This window comes from Manis pentadactyla, chromosome 12 (assembly GCF_030020395.1).
Source record: "Manis pentadactyla isolate mManPen7 chromosome 12, mManPen7.hap1, whole genome shotgun sequence".
Classification (NCBI taxonomy): domain Eukaryota; kingdom Metazoa; phylum Chordata; class Mammalia; order Pholidota; family Manidae; genus Manis; species Manis pentadactyla.
Genome location: NC_080030.1, coordinates 107,783,661 through 107,799,019, shown reverse-complemented (window position 1 = coordinate 107,799,019; position 15,359 = coordinate 107,783,661). Strand labels below are relative to the sequence as shown.

The 15,359-nt window shown below is 50.2% G+C and overlaps 1 long non-coding RNA gene across 1 annotated transcript; it reads right to left on the bottom strand.

The window, feature by feature from the left end:
• LOC118921249 (uncharacterized) lies at window positions 1–2,992 on the bottom strand. Its single transcript, XR_008992900.1, has 6 exons — window positions 2,710–2,992; window positions 2,160–2,541; window positions 1,069–1,150; window positions 805–875; window positions 258–345; window positions 1–138 (listed from the first exon to the last, which is right to left on the bottom strand). It is a non-coding gene; the product is annotated as an uncharacterized LOC118921249 (long non-coding RNA).
• Between the last annotated feature and the right edge of the window lie 12,367 nt (window positions 2,993–15,359).

The following is a 15,359-nucleotide window of genomic DNA, read 5'->3' as shown; positions in this document are numbered from 1 at the left end:
GTTCGGAGGAGGCAGGGAGAAGGCGGCACAGGCTTCCTCTCACTCCCATGCCCTCCTGGTAGGAGGTGGTCACTATGCCCAGGGAGCCCCGGGCACAGGCGGAGGAGGTGATCCTCGGCTGGAAAGTCGCGACCAGTCCTGGGGGTGCAAGGGAGGGCGTGCTGACTCTACTTAACAACGGAGAGGGTACATCTTAAAAGTTACCGCAAGAAAAATCTCCCGTGACTGTGTGTGGCGATGGGTACCCCCCGGCTCACCGCGGTGGCCCTCTCGTGATATCAACAAACACTGAGTCACGTTGTACACCTGAGAAACTCGTAGAATGCTGTGCCAATTACATCTCAACTAAAAAACACAAACAAGAGAGCCCCCTGAAAATCAGAAACGAACATGACAGCCCACCTGCCTGCCAGCCCACCTCCCCAGCCCTTTCTCCCCCTTCCCGAGCCGGAGGGCTTTCCTCTTTCAAGGGCGCATGTGCCTCGGAGGAGCTGCAGCTTACCAGCTTATCAGATCCCACGTCCAGGGGTGCATTCCTGGTTTTCCGTGTGTGTAAACGGGTCACTTGAACAAGGAGCACGCTCTTTCCCCTATGTCCTCACCCAATCCCTGGCCCTTGGCGGTTTTTCCTCCCACATACGTCTCAAGTCTATCTGCTTCCCTCCCTTCCCACCGCCACCACCCTGTCCAAGCCGCCCTCTGTGCTCTTGTGCAGGGTCCTCCTCTGAGCTGCCTCCGCGTGCTTCCAGCCCCCTACTCCCCGACCCCCTCCTGCTGCCTGGGCTCTGATTGCTTCTCACCCACCTGCTTCCTCCGCAGGAGCTCCGGCCTGGTCCCTTAAGTGCATCCCAGGGACACTGTTTTCTCAGCCACTGCTGGAGACAGGAGGTTGTGAGTTCTGTTTAGTACACTTGACATGACTGTTCTTTCCCTAGGTCTGGCCTCTAGACATTAAAACATACTTGCAGATATATTTTAAAGAATAGCTTGGCCTGAAATGAATCCTAATGAGTTTAGACAGCAAAATATAAGACTTAGTTAGGGTCCAAGAAATATTCTAAGCTTTACCTCTTAAAATATCTTCAGGGCTTTTTTGTCATGTTGTTGAAGTCCCTGATGGAGCACAGCACAAACGGTTTGAGAGACGATTCTGGATAAAGTAGACAAATGGGGTGCTTCTTTTGGGCATATCACTGATGCACAGTATTATATTGGTTTCAGATGTACAGCACAGTGATTCGATACACACATTCCTGAATGCTCACCCCAGTGAGTGTAGTCACCCCCTACTACCATACCGAGATGCTACACTATTATTAGTTATATTTCCTACGCCGAACTTCCATTCCTATGGCTGATTTATAACTTGAGGTTTGCACCGCTTTGCCCCCTCACCTGTTTCACCCATCGCCCCACTTCCCTCCCCTCCGGTAACCAGCAATCTGTCGTCAGTATTTATGGGTCTATTTCTTTTCTGTTTTGTTTTGTTTGTAGATTCCACATATAAGTGAAACCATAGAGTATTTGTCTTTCTCTGCCCAGCTTATTTCACTTGCTTAATACCCTCTAGGTCCATCCATGTTGCACAAATGGCAGGATTTCTTTTTTATGGCTGAGTAATAGTCCGTCGTGTATTTGTACCACTGTATCTCCATTCATTTATTAATGGACACTTGGGTTGCTTCCTTATCTTGGCTAGTGTAAATAATGCCACAACAAACATAGGGGGGAAACTATCTTTTAGAATTAGTGATTTTGTTTCCTTCAGATAAATTCCCAGAAGCGGGATTGCTGAATTGTATGGGATGTCTATTTTCAGTTTTCTGAGGAACTCCGACTGCTTCTACCGACCCACCAACCGTGCAGGAGGGTTCCAAACGGGGTCCTTTAGAATCAAGGCTGTTGGGCACAGCCCATGCGAACACTCCCTTTTAAGCATCTGGACTTCAGGGTCCAGGTGGGGAGGGAGAGCCACCTTCACATCTAGGTGACTGCGGTTGACTGTGTGGGGTCTGAATCTTCTCATTCCCCGTCCTTGTTCCTCCAGCTCCCTGCTTACCCCCAACGTAGCGCCCACTGGCCCGTCCACCAGTGGATGCACAGGAGAGGAGAAGAGATAAAAAGCTCAGAAAAGCTCATTCAGCCTCTCTGAAGTTTACCTGGGAGCGGGCTGACCTGACCGTCTCCGCCGCATCAGGGTCCACGGGCTTCAGCCCCCCCTTTGCTCTTCCTGCATTCGCTCCCCCTGTCCGCCTGGTCTGTCACGGGATTTCCCTGCCCCTCCTCCGAAACATGTCCTTGCTTCCTAAAATCCCTCTCTCCAAGCGAGAAGAGACGCAGAGGCTCTCCAGTGTCTGGTTTAAAGTCCCCTGCAGGGAAAGCCGAGTCTCCGAGAGCTGGAGTTGTTGCCACGGCAGGTGGGACGCAGGTCTGACTCACGGCTCCAAACTCTTCCTCCTGTGTGACGCCGCCTCGCTCCTCCGAGGTAACGGTAAGGAGAAGGGAGACTCCGGTGCTCACAGGAAACATGTTTCTTTTTCTCTTATTTGGGAAAAAATAACAGTATCACCTGTGCATTTGTGCTTTCAAAATATTAATTTCCTGAATAAACCCATGTGATAGAATAAATGAAAACTCCCAATAAATTAGGAAATAAAAATACTTGGAGTATAAATTATCATTGGGTTTCTGATCTGTGTCTCCAGTTACCTGTCAGCTGCTCAGCATTTCCTAAGTGCACAGCTCTCTGGTGTCCTTCCAATCACACTCGCTGGGCAGTGGAGACCCCCGGCCCTGGATGAATTCAAGCGGCTTAGAACTCTCCCACATGCCTGCCTCATTCCTTCACATTCTTTCCATGGATTTGGCCGACTACTTTCCTTTACATTCTCAGATGTTGGAGGTACCATTCAGGTGTCTCTTTCTTCAGATGCACCATAACAGGTAAAGTTGAGAGGAACATGAAACATCAGTTAGATTCCACTTGATAAAAATGTTCCCAGTGCAGCGTGTAAGGGCAGCTTGAGGACCCAGGACCCGTGCCCGGCGGGCAGAGGCTGACCTGAGCGTGACTGGCCATGGCATGACGGGGTTCGCGGAGATCCAGAAAGCCCGCCTGGTGCCCCGGAGGGGAGCCCGCGCGCACCCGCGGGAAGCACCCCCAGCCCTCGGGGAGAGCCCTCCGAGCCAGTGGCCAAAGCCCTTCCTTTGTTTGGCCGCCGTGGTTCTTGCAAAGTGACCCCGCCTGCCTCTCCCAGGCTCATCGCCGACCGCCCTCCCCTTTCCAAGTTTCTTCGGACCTCTTGAGTTTGAAACGGGTTTATAGGTCCTTGTGTCGACCGACTGCAAAACGAAGGCGTTTGGAGGAGTCAGGTGTCTACCTGGTTCCTCTCCTCTCCAAGTGTGTTTTCTAGGAAGGTGTACCCCCACCGGAGAAGAGGAGGATGAGGATGGGGAACAAGAGGGAGAGGGGGAAGGACAGGAGAGGGAGAGAGCCAGAACCAGAGGGTGCCCGGGGGGCGGGGGGTGGCCTGCTTCCTCTTCCCGCTCAGGGGCACGGGCCACGGGGCTACTGTGAGCTCCAAACCCACGGCAGCTCTTTTCTGGGGGTGGATTATGGCCTGAGGCACAGGGCGCCTCTCGGAGGAGAGCGTGGCATCGCGAGGCAGAGGTCAGGAAGGCTCTGACCTGCGAGTTGTGGGCTGGTGTCAACAACAGCTGACCTGTCATTAGACCTTAGGGAGAAAACCAATGGATCTTGTTTCAAAGCATCCAGTGCCCAGTAGCTCCCTGCTAGGTGCTTGGAAACAGACTGACCAACATAGTGGAGCGATTTTGTAATCTGTCGTAATACCATAAGCTCCAGGTCCCCAGACTTTGACCCCTCGCAGGTATAATAAGCTCCTTCATTCAGCTGCACCCCTTCCCCCTGTGGGGAGGTGGGGGGGGCCTTCTTCTAACTACATATCCAAAGCAGATGTTTTGCCTGAGAACAAAGCATATATTCATTAGCAACAGTCTTATCAACCAGGTTGTGGTTACTAGCCAGTTAACGAATTGACAGTTAAGAATTTGTATTAATGATACGCTGCAGCCAGGCACTGCTTAATCTGACAGTTTCATTAAAAATGTAGGCAGGTGCTGTAAGGCTGCGTGCCTGTCAGCCTGTGTGTAGGAATCCTGCTCGCCAGGGATCTCAACGTGCCTGTGTAACAGCATCACCCGGGCCGGAAAGGGTCCTCCCGGGCCGGAGTCCACGGGTCAGCGGAGGTACCGGCTCGGGTGGTTTTTTTGTTGTTCCCTTTGTGACGCATCTGAACAAGGCAGTTATTCGGCCTGTGTTTCCTTAAAATCTCACTGCCGTGGTTCATTCGTTTTGGACCAAATTATCCAGGGAGTGACTTATCCTGACTCTTCTTTCCTGCTTTTCTGTGTCCCTCACCCTCTTTTTTCAAATTTTTATTTTGTAGGGAATAGAAAGAACTACTTCTCAAGGCACTAGCAACTCTATCAGAAGTTGTGTAAGTGATGAGAGAGGTGGTAAAATTCAGAACCTGTCATGGCACTGCCCTTTCCAGTCTTTGCCTCTGAAATTCTACCCGTGTCCCAAGACCCGGCTCCAACACTCTCTCCCGCTCTGACATCTTGGACTTCCGCACTGACGGGAACCGACCCCTGCCTCTTCCTCTCTCCCAGCGCTTGCACCCGACTGCGCTCGTGGCCTGGACTCACCCGACCACAACTCCTGGGCCTCTCTTTCCTGGCTGGGCGCTCCTCGTCCCTCCCGTGATCCCTTGCAAATGCTCACTAAATATTGGCCACGTCAAACTGAAGTTTCTCCTTACCGCTAGTGCCAGTCTCTGTTAGCCTGTAAACAGCCTCCATCCCTGTTCTTCTTACAACTATCTCTAGCATCCAGTCCTCTGCCACAGGCGCTCTGATACCTCTTCCCATCTCCCTGTTTCAGCATCTTGAGAGGGATCCTTCTAAGACGTAAGTGTGACCATCGGAATCCTGTGTTTAAAATGTGCCCACAGCTCACGCATGCATGCATTCACTCATTCACTCCCCAGATATTCACAGAGCTAGTATGCCAGGTGCTTGTTGAGGGCTGTGGGAAAACGAGAGGGGGGATAGGGAGGGAGCCACGGGGGTGGGGTGGGGGCGGCTCCCCACGCAGGGGCAGCTCGGGCGAGCGGGTGCCGTGGTGGGCAGGAGCATGCCAGGGTGGCAGGAGCAGAGCGAGGGCCAGAGGGATGAGGCGGGGCGCACACCGGACTGTGTGGGTGCCCGGGACTCGGGTTTCACCCTGAGATGGGAGCTTGGGAGGGTTTTCAGCAGAGCGGAGTTTGGCTCTGACTTCAGTCTTCAGAGATCGTCCGGCTGCTGGGTTGAGCAGAAGGCTGGGGAGGGCTGGGGCGGGACAGAAGCAGGGAGGCCTGTTCCGAGGCCCTTGTGGCCAGACCGAGAGGGGACAGTCCCCGGGCCGAGGCGTGAGAGGCGCAGGGCTTGATGTTTCTCGCGGGCAGAGCCGACAGGGGGACGTGCCGTTGGAAAGGGTGTCAGGAGTGGGAGAGAAGAGAGTCAAGGTGACCTCCCTGCACGCTTTCAACACTATTACTCATTTTGTGCGACTGGAGGAATGGCTCAGGGCGAGGCCTCTGGGCTTTTACCCCAGGGCTCTGTGTGGCCCATCCCCATGTCGTCACCTGCCTTCCCCTCTGTGTTCTCTGCCCCGTGCACACCTGCTCTCCACAGTCCACACTCCTGTTCTTGCACATGCCTCAGTCTTCACTCGTAATAGTCCCACCGAAGTGTGGTCATCTGTCCACAGGCAAAGCCCTTTTGCTCCTCCAAGATTTCTCAAGTGACACATCCTCCCTAAGGTCTGCTTTCCTTTGCACGCAAACACCCCTGCGCAGTACACCATACCCGCCTCTTTCCTGTGGCCCTTTCTTGTCACTCTCCTGCTCATCACTCACCGATTTGTTCAGGCCACATGCAGGGGCCTCCTGGAGAGGGCATGTTCCCTGAGCGGGCCCCATGCCCAGCTATCACTCTCACCCCACTGCAGTGGGTGGAACATGGTGCAGCGCCTGCAGGTGTTCATTGAATCAACAAACGAATGGGAGGGAATCCCGAGGGGTGTGACTCACCCTCCAAACCCCCCTTCCTCCTCTCCTGCCCCTCCACTTAAAAAACCCGTGGTTTTCCTGCTCTGTAACAGCATAAGCACTCATGTTACCTGGCAGGGCGTGTGATGAAGGGACTTGCTTGGATAAACACTGACTTGATCTAGAAATGCAGGAAGAAGTTTTATTTGTACCTTAAATACGTTAAAAATGATCCAGTGGACCTAAAACTGCCTTAACTATCCCCCAAATTGGGCTGTGTTGTAAGGAATGTCAGTCTCTATGTTCACTCCTGGGGGAGATTTTCAGGTCATGGGATAGAAAGGGTCATGGACCAATTTAATAGCTCAAATCACATGATTTATTGGATCTATTCAAAACACAGAATGGGAGGCAGGGGGACACAGACGGGGTGGATCACCACTTTTAGGACAGAGAGCAAGTGGTGTGGAAGGCAGATAAAGGCAGGTACCTCTCTCTCTGCCTGTGTTGTAGGCAGGAGGACCAGATTGAGGTTGGACACGGGGGGGTGAGGGCAGCAGAAAGAAGGTGACCGGAACCACCTGCCTCCTTGGGAAGACACGGGGCAGGAACCCCTGGCCAGTTCATCTGCTGAACAGCTGTGGGATTATCTGTGTTTCTGGGCCAGAGTGTACGTGCGGCCGTGAAGGATGATGCCGAGATGCTGAAAGACGGACAGCCTACAGGTGACGCGACTATCGGCCTCAAGGTGGCATGATCCGTACTTTATGACAGGTCTTCCCCTCCCTTCTGCCATAAGGAACGCCCCTGTTGCTCTGTCCCTTTGAACCTATGGCATATTTCACAGGTTGCCAATTTACTTATCACCTAATGCTGAGCACATCTTAGGAATTCTATGTTTCGTGGGCTCTCTGCTCACTCATCTATATTTAACAGATGGAGAGTTTCTCTTGCATGAGCTACTCATTTACTTTGTATTCATACTGAACCTTTCTTACGAGCTTTATGTGGTTTTCTTTCTTCAGAACGGGATATTCTTAAATAACACAGCAAACACACTATAGGCTGGAAAAGAGAGATTCTAAAATGCCGTGTATCTGTGCCTGGATGCAATGTGTCGGGCGGCGATCACATCCAGTGATTCATGCCTCTCGCCACCGGCGCTGTGTTCCCGTGATAGGCTTATTGACAAACGTGTTTAAAGGCAAAAGGAAAACAAAAGACATAAAGGCCTCTGGGATTATTGATCATGTAAACCCATGCTGGCTGCTTAATGATCATAATAGTTAGTGGGAAAATTTTGTTTCCAGTCACCTTAGTAACCCAGAATCTTTTTCTTTTCCTGCTTATTCTCTAAAAGTCCTAAAATCTTCCAAAAGGGTATTGTTGAGCTGAAAGAAAGGAAGTCCAGGACTGGCTATTTGCTTGTTTTAGATCCACTCAATTTTTTCTATCATGCAAATTATTTCTTAAAATAAACTTCTTTGAAGTGCACTTTGCAGTTATACCTGATAATCTGTGTCTGGGGGCAGACTTGGGAATTTTACCTTAGTGGGTGATGGATATTTTTGAATTTTTATAAATATTCTTCAGCGTTGTTTGGAAATGCAGTTGTTAACTTGGGAATCATTTGATATTTTGGGCCTTCTGGATTATAGCAGAGCACGGTGTTGTCCAGGGCTAAGAATCACCCTCCATTATTAAGGACCCTATCGATGCTCCATGCAGTATGAGGTTTTCTAGTCTGGTTGGTGGGAATAGACACCATTCCTAGCCCTGTGCAAGTGCCGGTCACTATTCTTTCTGACCCTCTTAGAAAGCTTTCTCCCCAGCCTCGGCTCACTGTGTCACCAGCTTGTACTGATACATACTGTGGGGTTCTCTCTCTGTGCATCTCTCCGTTCTCTGGCACTCCACCCTCCGAACTGTAGCTGTGTTGGTCTCCCCAGACTCTCAGCTCTATCTCCTCAGTTCAGGGAGTCCGACAGGACCCCCCGAGTCCCACTCGCTGCTGCTATGGCCTGGACAGCGTGTCCGGTAGGAAGCTGGAGGGGGCATAGGACTCACCTCACGTGTCTCCCATCCTTTGGGCATCGCAGTCTTTCTTTGCCTGATAGCAGTTGTTTCACATGTTTAATCTGGTGGTTGTTGCTTAGGTGGGAGGTGAATCCAGTCCTGTTACTCCATCGTGGCAGAAAGCAGAAATCCTATTCTCCTTGAGACCTGCTCAGAAAAGGCTTAAGAGCAAGCATTGAAAATGTCAAATAACTTCGCTGCATGTCAGAAAAAAGTCCAAAACTCTTTAAGAATACAACAAATCCAGTGTCCAATGATGTAAAACTCACAGTGTCTGGCATCTAATAAAAATTACCAGGTATACAAAGAAGCAGGAAAATATGACCCACACCCCAGAGAAAATGTAACCAACCAAGACAGATCTAAAAGTGACAGAGGTAATGGAACCAGCAGACAAAGAACTTAAAAATAAATTGTGAATTAAATTGTGTAAGTACATTAAAGGATGTAAAGGAAAACAGGAGCATGGTGAGGGAACAGATGAAAGAAGTGCGTCTTAAAGAGAACCAGAGATTCGACTCACGGGGTCGGTGCGTCTGCAGGCCGGCTCTCGAGGAAGCCTCTCCCCTCTCTGGGAGTCCCTGCTGACCCTTCCCTCCTTTCAATCGCTTTTTCTTCCATGATTTCTGCATCCTTAATATCTACGTGTCCCCATCTGATGTCCCAAGCTCCTCTCCCCTGGGTTACGGCAAGTCTCCCAGCCTGAGCACCACACCTGATCCTCCTCTCTCACAACACAGCTGGAGGAACGTTTCTGAAATGGAAATGAGCCCGGCCCCCCCTTGGTCCCTTCACGGCTCCTAGGGTGAAGTGCACACCCCGCCCTGCAGACGCTCCTCGGTCCTGCCCCAGCCTGCTTGTTCCCCTGAGACCGTCCTTCCCTTCCCTCACGGCTCTGCTCCCACCGTTTCTTCTTGAGGCTTTCTGCCTGGAATGCTTCCCCAGTGAATTTTCACTCAGTTAATGTCTGATTCTTCATTGATTCCCTTAAACACCACATCCTCGGGGAAGGCGTCCCTGACACCCTGCATGCCTCCCACACCCAGGGGCGGCCCCTGCTGCGTCCTCTTCGTGTCCTGTGAGTCAGTGGTCACCGCACGTATGTCACCATGTCGGAGCTGCGTGGCGGTCTCTTCCCCTCCCAGCCTCCGTGCCTATTCATTCCCCCAGGTGTCTCAGCACCTAAGCCCCTGCCTGGTCCCAAGGAGAATGAATGAATATTCATCCTCTGGAGCATTCCAGTCGTGCTCCTTCCGTCTCACCCCAGGAGCCCGTCCTGGGCTGGCCCATGACCCTAGGCTCTGGAACAGGTCACACCCCCTGCCTGGGGCTCCTTCATCTAATGCCCCCGCCTCAGAGCAGCAAGAATCACTGTCCTCAGCATCATTTTGATCATCTCGCCCCTTCCTAGAAGCCTACAATAGGTCCAACTGCCTCTTGAATTAAATTAAAACTCCTAATCATGGGCTTCAAGGGTCTCTGCCGATTAGCTGGCTCCCTTCCCCCACACCTGGCTGCCGCCACCTCTTTGAGGGGCCTCAGGGGCGGCTCCCCTGCAGGGTGCCCCCCGGCGACCTCCCCCTGCAGCCGACCCCGGGCCAGGGCTCTGTCCCGACTCCCTTAGCTTTCTCCTGCACTCGTTCTTTCTCCCGAATCATATCCCACCCCCCACTTTACAAATACTGCTGCACAATCATTTCCTCTATGACTGTTTCCCAAGTCAACCCCGTGTGGCTCTCCTGGCCTGTGTTCAGGTGTGTAGAGTATCTGTGCCTATACCTGTGTTGTTTGTGTCCCATGTCCTGTGGCGTCTGCTGACCTGTCTGTGGCTCTGTCTGCCCTGCCAGGGGCGGCCCACCCAAGGACAGGGCGTTGTGTGTTCATCCCTGGAAGTCCCTGTGGTCCTCGGGCGCGGTCTGTGCCCCAGGTCCCTGCTTACCTCTGCAATGGAGATGGAGGGTGGACCGGGGACTGGGAGTTCCTAAAGGCAGCTTTTCCTCCCAGTTTCCCACACAGACTCCAGGCCGTCTGGCAGATGCCGCCCCAGCTGAGTGGTACGTCAGCTGCGCTCGGCACCCCCACCGTGGGGGATGTCAGTGTGGTGGTGACGAGGAAGGACCAGACAAATATTCTGAGTGCCCACTTGTGGCAGACCCTGTGCCTGGAGCCGGCAGGTCATGTCTGCCTCCCAACAGCCTGAGGATTTAGCAGTGATTATTTCTGACCTTCAAGGACGTTAGGAGTCAGGTGCATCTAAGCTGCCTTGTCCCTGAAACAGGTCTCCCTGGTCCAAAAGGCATGCCTCTGTCCCCGCGCTGGGGCAGACGTGCTTCTGGACGAGGGCACCTCCTGCCCCAAACCAAAACCACTATCACCAGAATGTGTGGCCACACACCATACATACAACATACACGACGCTTCCACCGCTTTATGTCTGAAGAAGATGCCCAGCCAGCCCGCACCCGCTGGCTTTGCTCACCCTGCTTGCTCGTCGAGCCCTCTTGAGATCCGACTCTTCTTATAAATGATTACTTTTTAAATTTTAGTCAAAGGTTCCTTTAAGATTTTGGTGAAAGCCCTGGACTCTCTCCCAGGACAATTACATAAACACATGACATTTATGTACAAATCACAGTGTCCCCAGGCACTCTTCACTTACTTCTAGCCACAGGTTTATCTAGGTTCCAGGCCTTTCCCATTTTACAGAATCCAGAGCCTATGAAAGGTACATTTCTGTGTACCGTGTCAAAATTATTTACTTACATGTTCAAAGGATGTCCTACTAAATCTTGGTTATTTGAGGATGTGAAGGCTAGCTTCACATGGAGACCTGAGAGAAAAGGAAGAGATTGAAAGGAAGTTAGAGAAGGGACTTTTGGGAAAACAGTATGGCTCGTGCCCATTTTAATCTGTGGTGCCTACCGCCGGTTCTAATCACAGCGCCTTGATCTCACTGTGGCAGTGTAAGTGACACTATCATTCCATTTCACCCTAAGTGTTTGAAGCACCGTGCCGGAGTCTGCTTCACTTACAAGGAGAAGCTTCTTTCCAAACAGTAAACTCATTTTCCTGGGAGACGCTTCCCTTTGTGACTGAGGAGAAAGGAAAAGACAGGAGGGCTGTTTGGGGCTGAAGAGAGACACCTCTTGGTGGGAGGGTGGACGGGGCTTCCTATTAGGCCACATTTAACTGGAGCACAGACACCAAGCAGCCGCGGCTTCAGAGGGGACATGCACCCCCTAAAGGTGTATGCAACATCTGGGTGTGAATTGTGCATTTTTCTGAAAAATTGGTCCAGATGATCATCAGGTTCTCATAGGGTTCTTTGCTCATGAAGGGTTAGTTAAGGTCCACTGGGTCGGGCCTGGGTTTTCTTAAAGTGTCTGAGGTCAGGAGATTGTCTGCAGCGGAACCGCTGAGTGGGGCCTGTTGAGAACTCTGCCAGGGCCTCATCCCCAGTCTTCCGGATTAGAATCTGTAGCGGATGCCCTGAGACTCGGACCCTTTGGCGTCTTATCTAGGCTATTTGGTTACGTTTCTGAATTCGCTAGGAGGTTTCACATGTTTATCATCACCTGTTAGAATAAGATCTGCAGCTACAGTGTTGGGAAGTCCTTACAGTTACCCAAATAGGTCTGGGTTCAAATCCTGGTCCTGCTACCTGCTAGGTCTGTAACTTGGGCAAATTAGGAATCTCTCTGAACCTTTGTAGCCTCATCTGTAAATATGGGACTAAATTATTTATCTTGAGCTAATATTGCCTAATGCACAGTAGAGTCCAAAAAGGATTATTTACTATCCATCGCTTCTCTTAAACACAGAGCATCCCCCAGATTCTCCAGGTCCAATTTTAAGTGCTTTATGGGGTCTTTTTCATAAAGACACTGTCAATAAATAGAACAGGTTAATCATTTCCTACAATGAGTCACCAGCCATATTCAAAGGGGTTGTGTAATGTCAGCAAACATGCTTGAACTCTGAACTGAAATTTCCTTTGTCTCACCTTAACAGGCAGATTGGCAATACACATGTTCTGCAGGCTCTGCCGCCCAGCAGCCGTCTCTCTAGACCCCTCCTAGTGATCTTAGCAAATGCAAAGCATAAATACCAGAATTTACCAACAAGTGCAAAGCCCTACATGTTTAATAGTCACGTTATTGAGAATGTTTAATTGAGAATCTACTCACTAGCACATCTCCAGGAGCAAACAGCGTAAAGGAGAGAAGAAATTCCTATTTCTGCAAAACCAGTTGTGAAACCCTGTGTTTGGGGAGAATGCCCTCACGCTCACCACTGGATTGTTCTGAGCCAATTCCTTCCCTCTGGTGATTTTGCAGCTCTGTTTTCCAGTACAGCTGTAGGTACTCTATCACTGGAAAATCATTTACACAAATGCCCATTTTTACAGACCAAAGAACACTTACACTCGCTCATGATGTAAGCAGAAAATCTGCAAGAAATACAATAAAACAACAAACTCTTCTAATTCGTTTTTACATGGAGTAACCAAAGTTCTCATCTGATTATCTGGAGTCTAAGCATTTGTCCCTGGTGGCTTTTTTGAGGTTAGACATATATTTCCATCACCGGTGGAAGAAGACTTAACCGTTTAGAGGGTAAGGAATTGTGGCTCTGTGAAGAACCGATTGGAAGGCAGTGGTCCGCCTCCCTTACATGTATCATGGTGTCATTCTTAAATCTATCAACATGTGAACCAGGACAAGCTCAGGGAAGTCTTTGACCGCCATCTGCTGGTGGTACTCCGCAGCAGAAAATACAAATTCCCAGGAAGACTGCAGTAGCTTGCTTATTGCTGGATTTAAGCAGTTCTTGCAGCCCCAGAGAGAACAATATTTTAGTACCCACGATGACACCAGACAGTCCTGCCGAAGTTCCAGAGACCCTGCCTCTGGCTTCCTGGGAAGTGAGCTGCGCTGCTGTCAGGCATCGCTGTGCAGGGCTGGGCGCTCATTCTCAGACTTCATTTCTTAGAGCAATTTTAGGTTGACAGCAAAATTGAGTGGAGCGTCCAGGGACCTCCCTATGCCGCCTGCCTCCCCCCACCCCCAGCGTCCCCCTCTGTCAACATCAGGCACCCGAGGGGCACATGGTTAGTCGGTGAACCTACACTGACACGTCACCACCACCCCGAATCCATAGTTTACATGAGGTTTTACTCTTTGTATTGTACATTCTATGGATTTTGACAAATGTGTAGTACATATACCTGCCATTGTAGCATCATACGGGATAGTTTTGGTGCCCTGAACACCCTCTGTGCTCTGCCTGTTCATCCCTCCCTAGCCCCTGCAAACCGATCTTTGTACTGTCTCTAGTTCACCTTCTCTAGAATGTCATATAGTTTCCATATGGGCTCCTTTCCTTTAGGAATATGTAACCTAAGTGTCCTCCTTGTCTTTTCACGGCTTGGTAGCTCATTTCATTTTAGCACTGCATACATCCCATTGTTTGGATGTAGCGGTTTGTCCGTTCACCTGCTGCACCCCTGGGCATCTTGGTTGCTCCCAGGTTTTGACAGTGATGAATAAGGCTGCTGTAAACATTCAAGTGCAGGATTTTGTGTGGATGTAAGTTTTCAACTTATTTGGGTAAATACCAAGGAGAATAATCGCTATGGTAAGAGTTGCTCCTTTTTAAGTGGACTACGTGGGCAGTGCTGGCCATGAATATCTGTGACAAGAGTCCTCCTAACCCTTAGTCCCTGGGCCTATGAGAGGCTTCGGTGTTCAGGAATCCTGCGAAAATCATACACAAGCTGTTGGGTAATGTTAACCTTAAAAATAAAACAGTCTGTTATTTTACCAGCAAAACTGGTTTATCTGGGAATAGCTAAGAATTGCAGTTTGGGACATGCAAGCTATGGCCAAACTGTAGGCAAGCCTGATAAGCAAAGGAGAGGAACTTCACTTTATGGAGAAGGAGGCCGTTGTGAGGGCTTGTTTTGAATGAAAGTCCTTTGGAGAAAAGCAAGGGTTTGGGCTGATGGCGGCTTCTCACTGGCTGAGTTGACTTCTCCTAGGAGATGCAACGTCCGTCTTTCTCTGTTGGGGCCTGTAACTGATGACCGCTTCCGGTGGTGGCCTTTTCTCTGGGGTCTGTAATGGACAGTTCTTCCTGTAATTGGCAAGAGGCTTTCCTGGCTCCCTCTTCTAGCTCTGGGCCCCCTTTATCCTTTTCTCGGGTAATGGTGCTCTTTTCTCAGGGGATGTTTCCATCAGGTGCCCAAACATGGCTCAGGAAACACAAGCTTTGAAAGAAGTGTAGCTGAAGTGCCTACACAGGAGCCAGGAGAGGCCTGTAGTGGTTCTTTGCCACAGGGCATCCATTATAGGCTTTGGAGTTAGAAAATAAGAAAGCCAGCATTCCGTGGGAACTTAACATGTGCCTGGTGCTCTCTGACAGCGTCCACATTTGAAAAAAAACATGTTAAAAGCAATAGCTGGGATTTATTAAGAATCCACCAAGCTAAACAGTTTGACTTTATTACTGTGTCTCCAGTCTTGCAATGTCCTATGCTTAGAAATCATTACCATTTTATAAAAATGGCTGAGATTAGAAATATTACATTGCCCAAGTGTGTACAGCTAATCATGACCCTGAAATTTGAATGCAGACCTGTTTAGACTCCACGCTTCAATAATAAAGACGATAAAACAACATTTCTGCTGTCAATGGCTCCCCTGAAGGAAGAAAGAGCTGCAGGCATCTGTGGTGAGGAACGGGGGGTGGTGGGTGGGGGGTGTCCTGGCTCTCCCTGCTGGGGGCAGACCCCGGGAGTCCCAGAGAGGAGGAGATGGCTGAGTGAAGTCTGGAAAGGCGATAAAGGCCTGGAATTCCATGTCAGGAAACAGTGCCTGCCAGGGCACAGGACACGAGAGAGGCTGGCAGAAAGTTCCAGAGCAGCCTTGCGATGCGCAGGGGGAATGAATCCTGACCAGCTCGTATGGCAGTTAAGACAAAGACCAATCATTTCTGGTCTTAAAAAGAAGAACTTTCAAAGGTGAACTCAAAATAGTGAACTGGACTTCATTGAAGATATGAACATTTGTGCTTCAAAAGACACCATCAAAAAAGTGAAAAGATAACCCACAGAATGGGAGAAGAGATTTCCAGGTCATATATCTAATAGGGAACTTGTTTCAGAATATA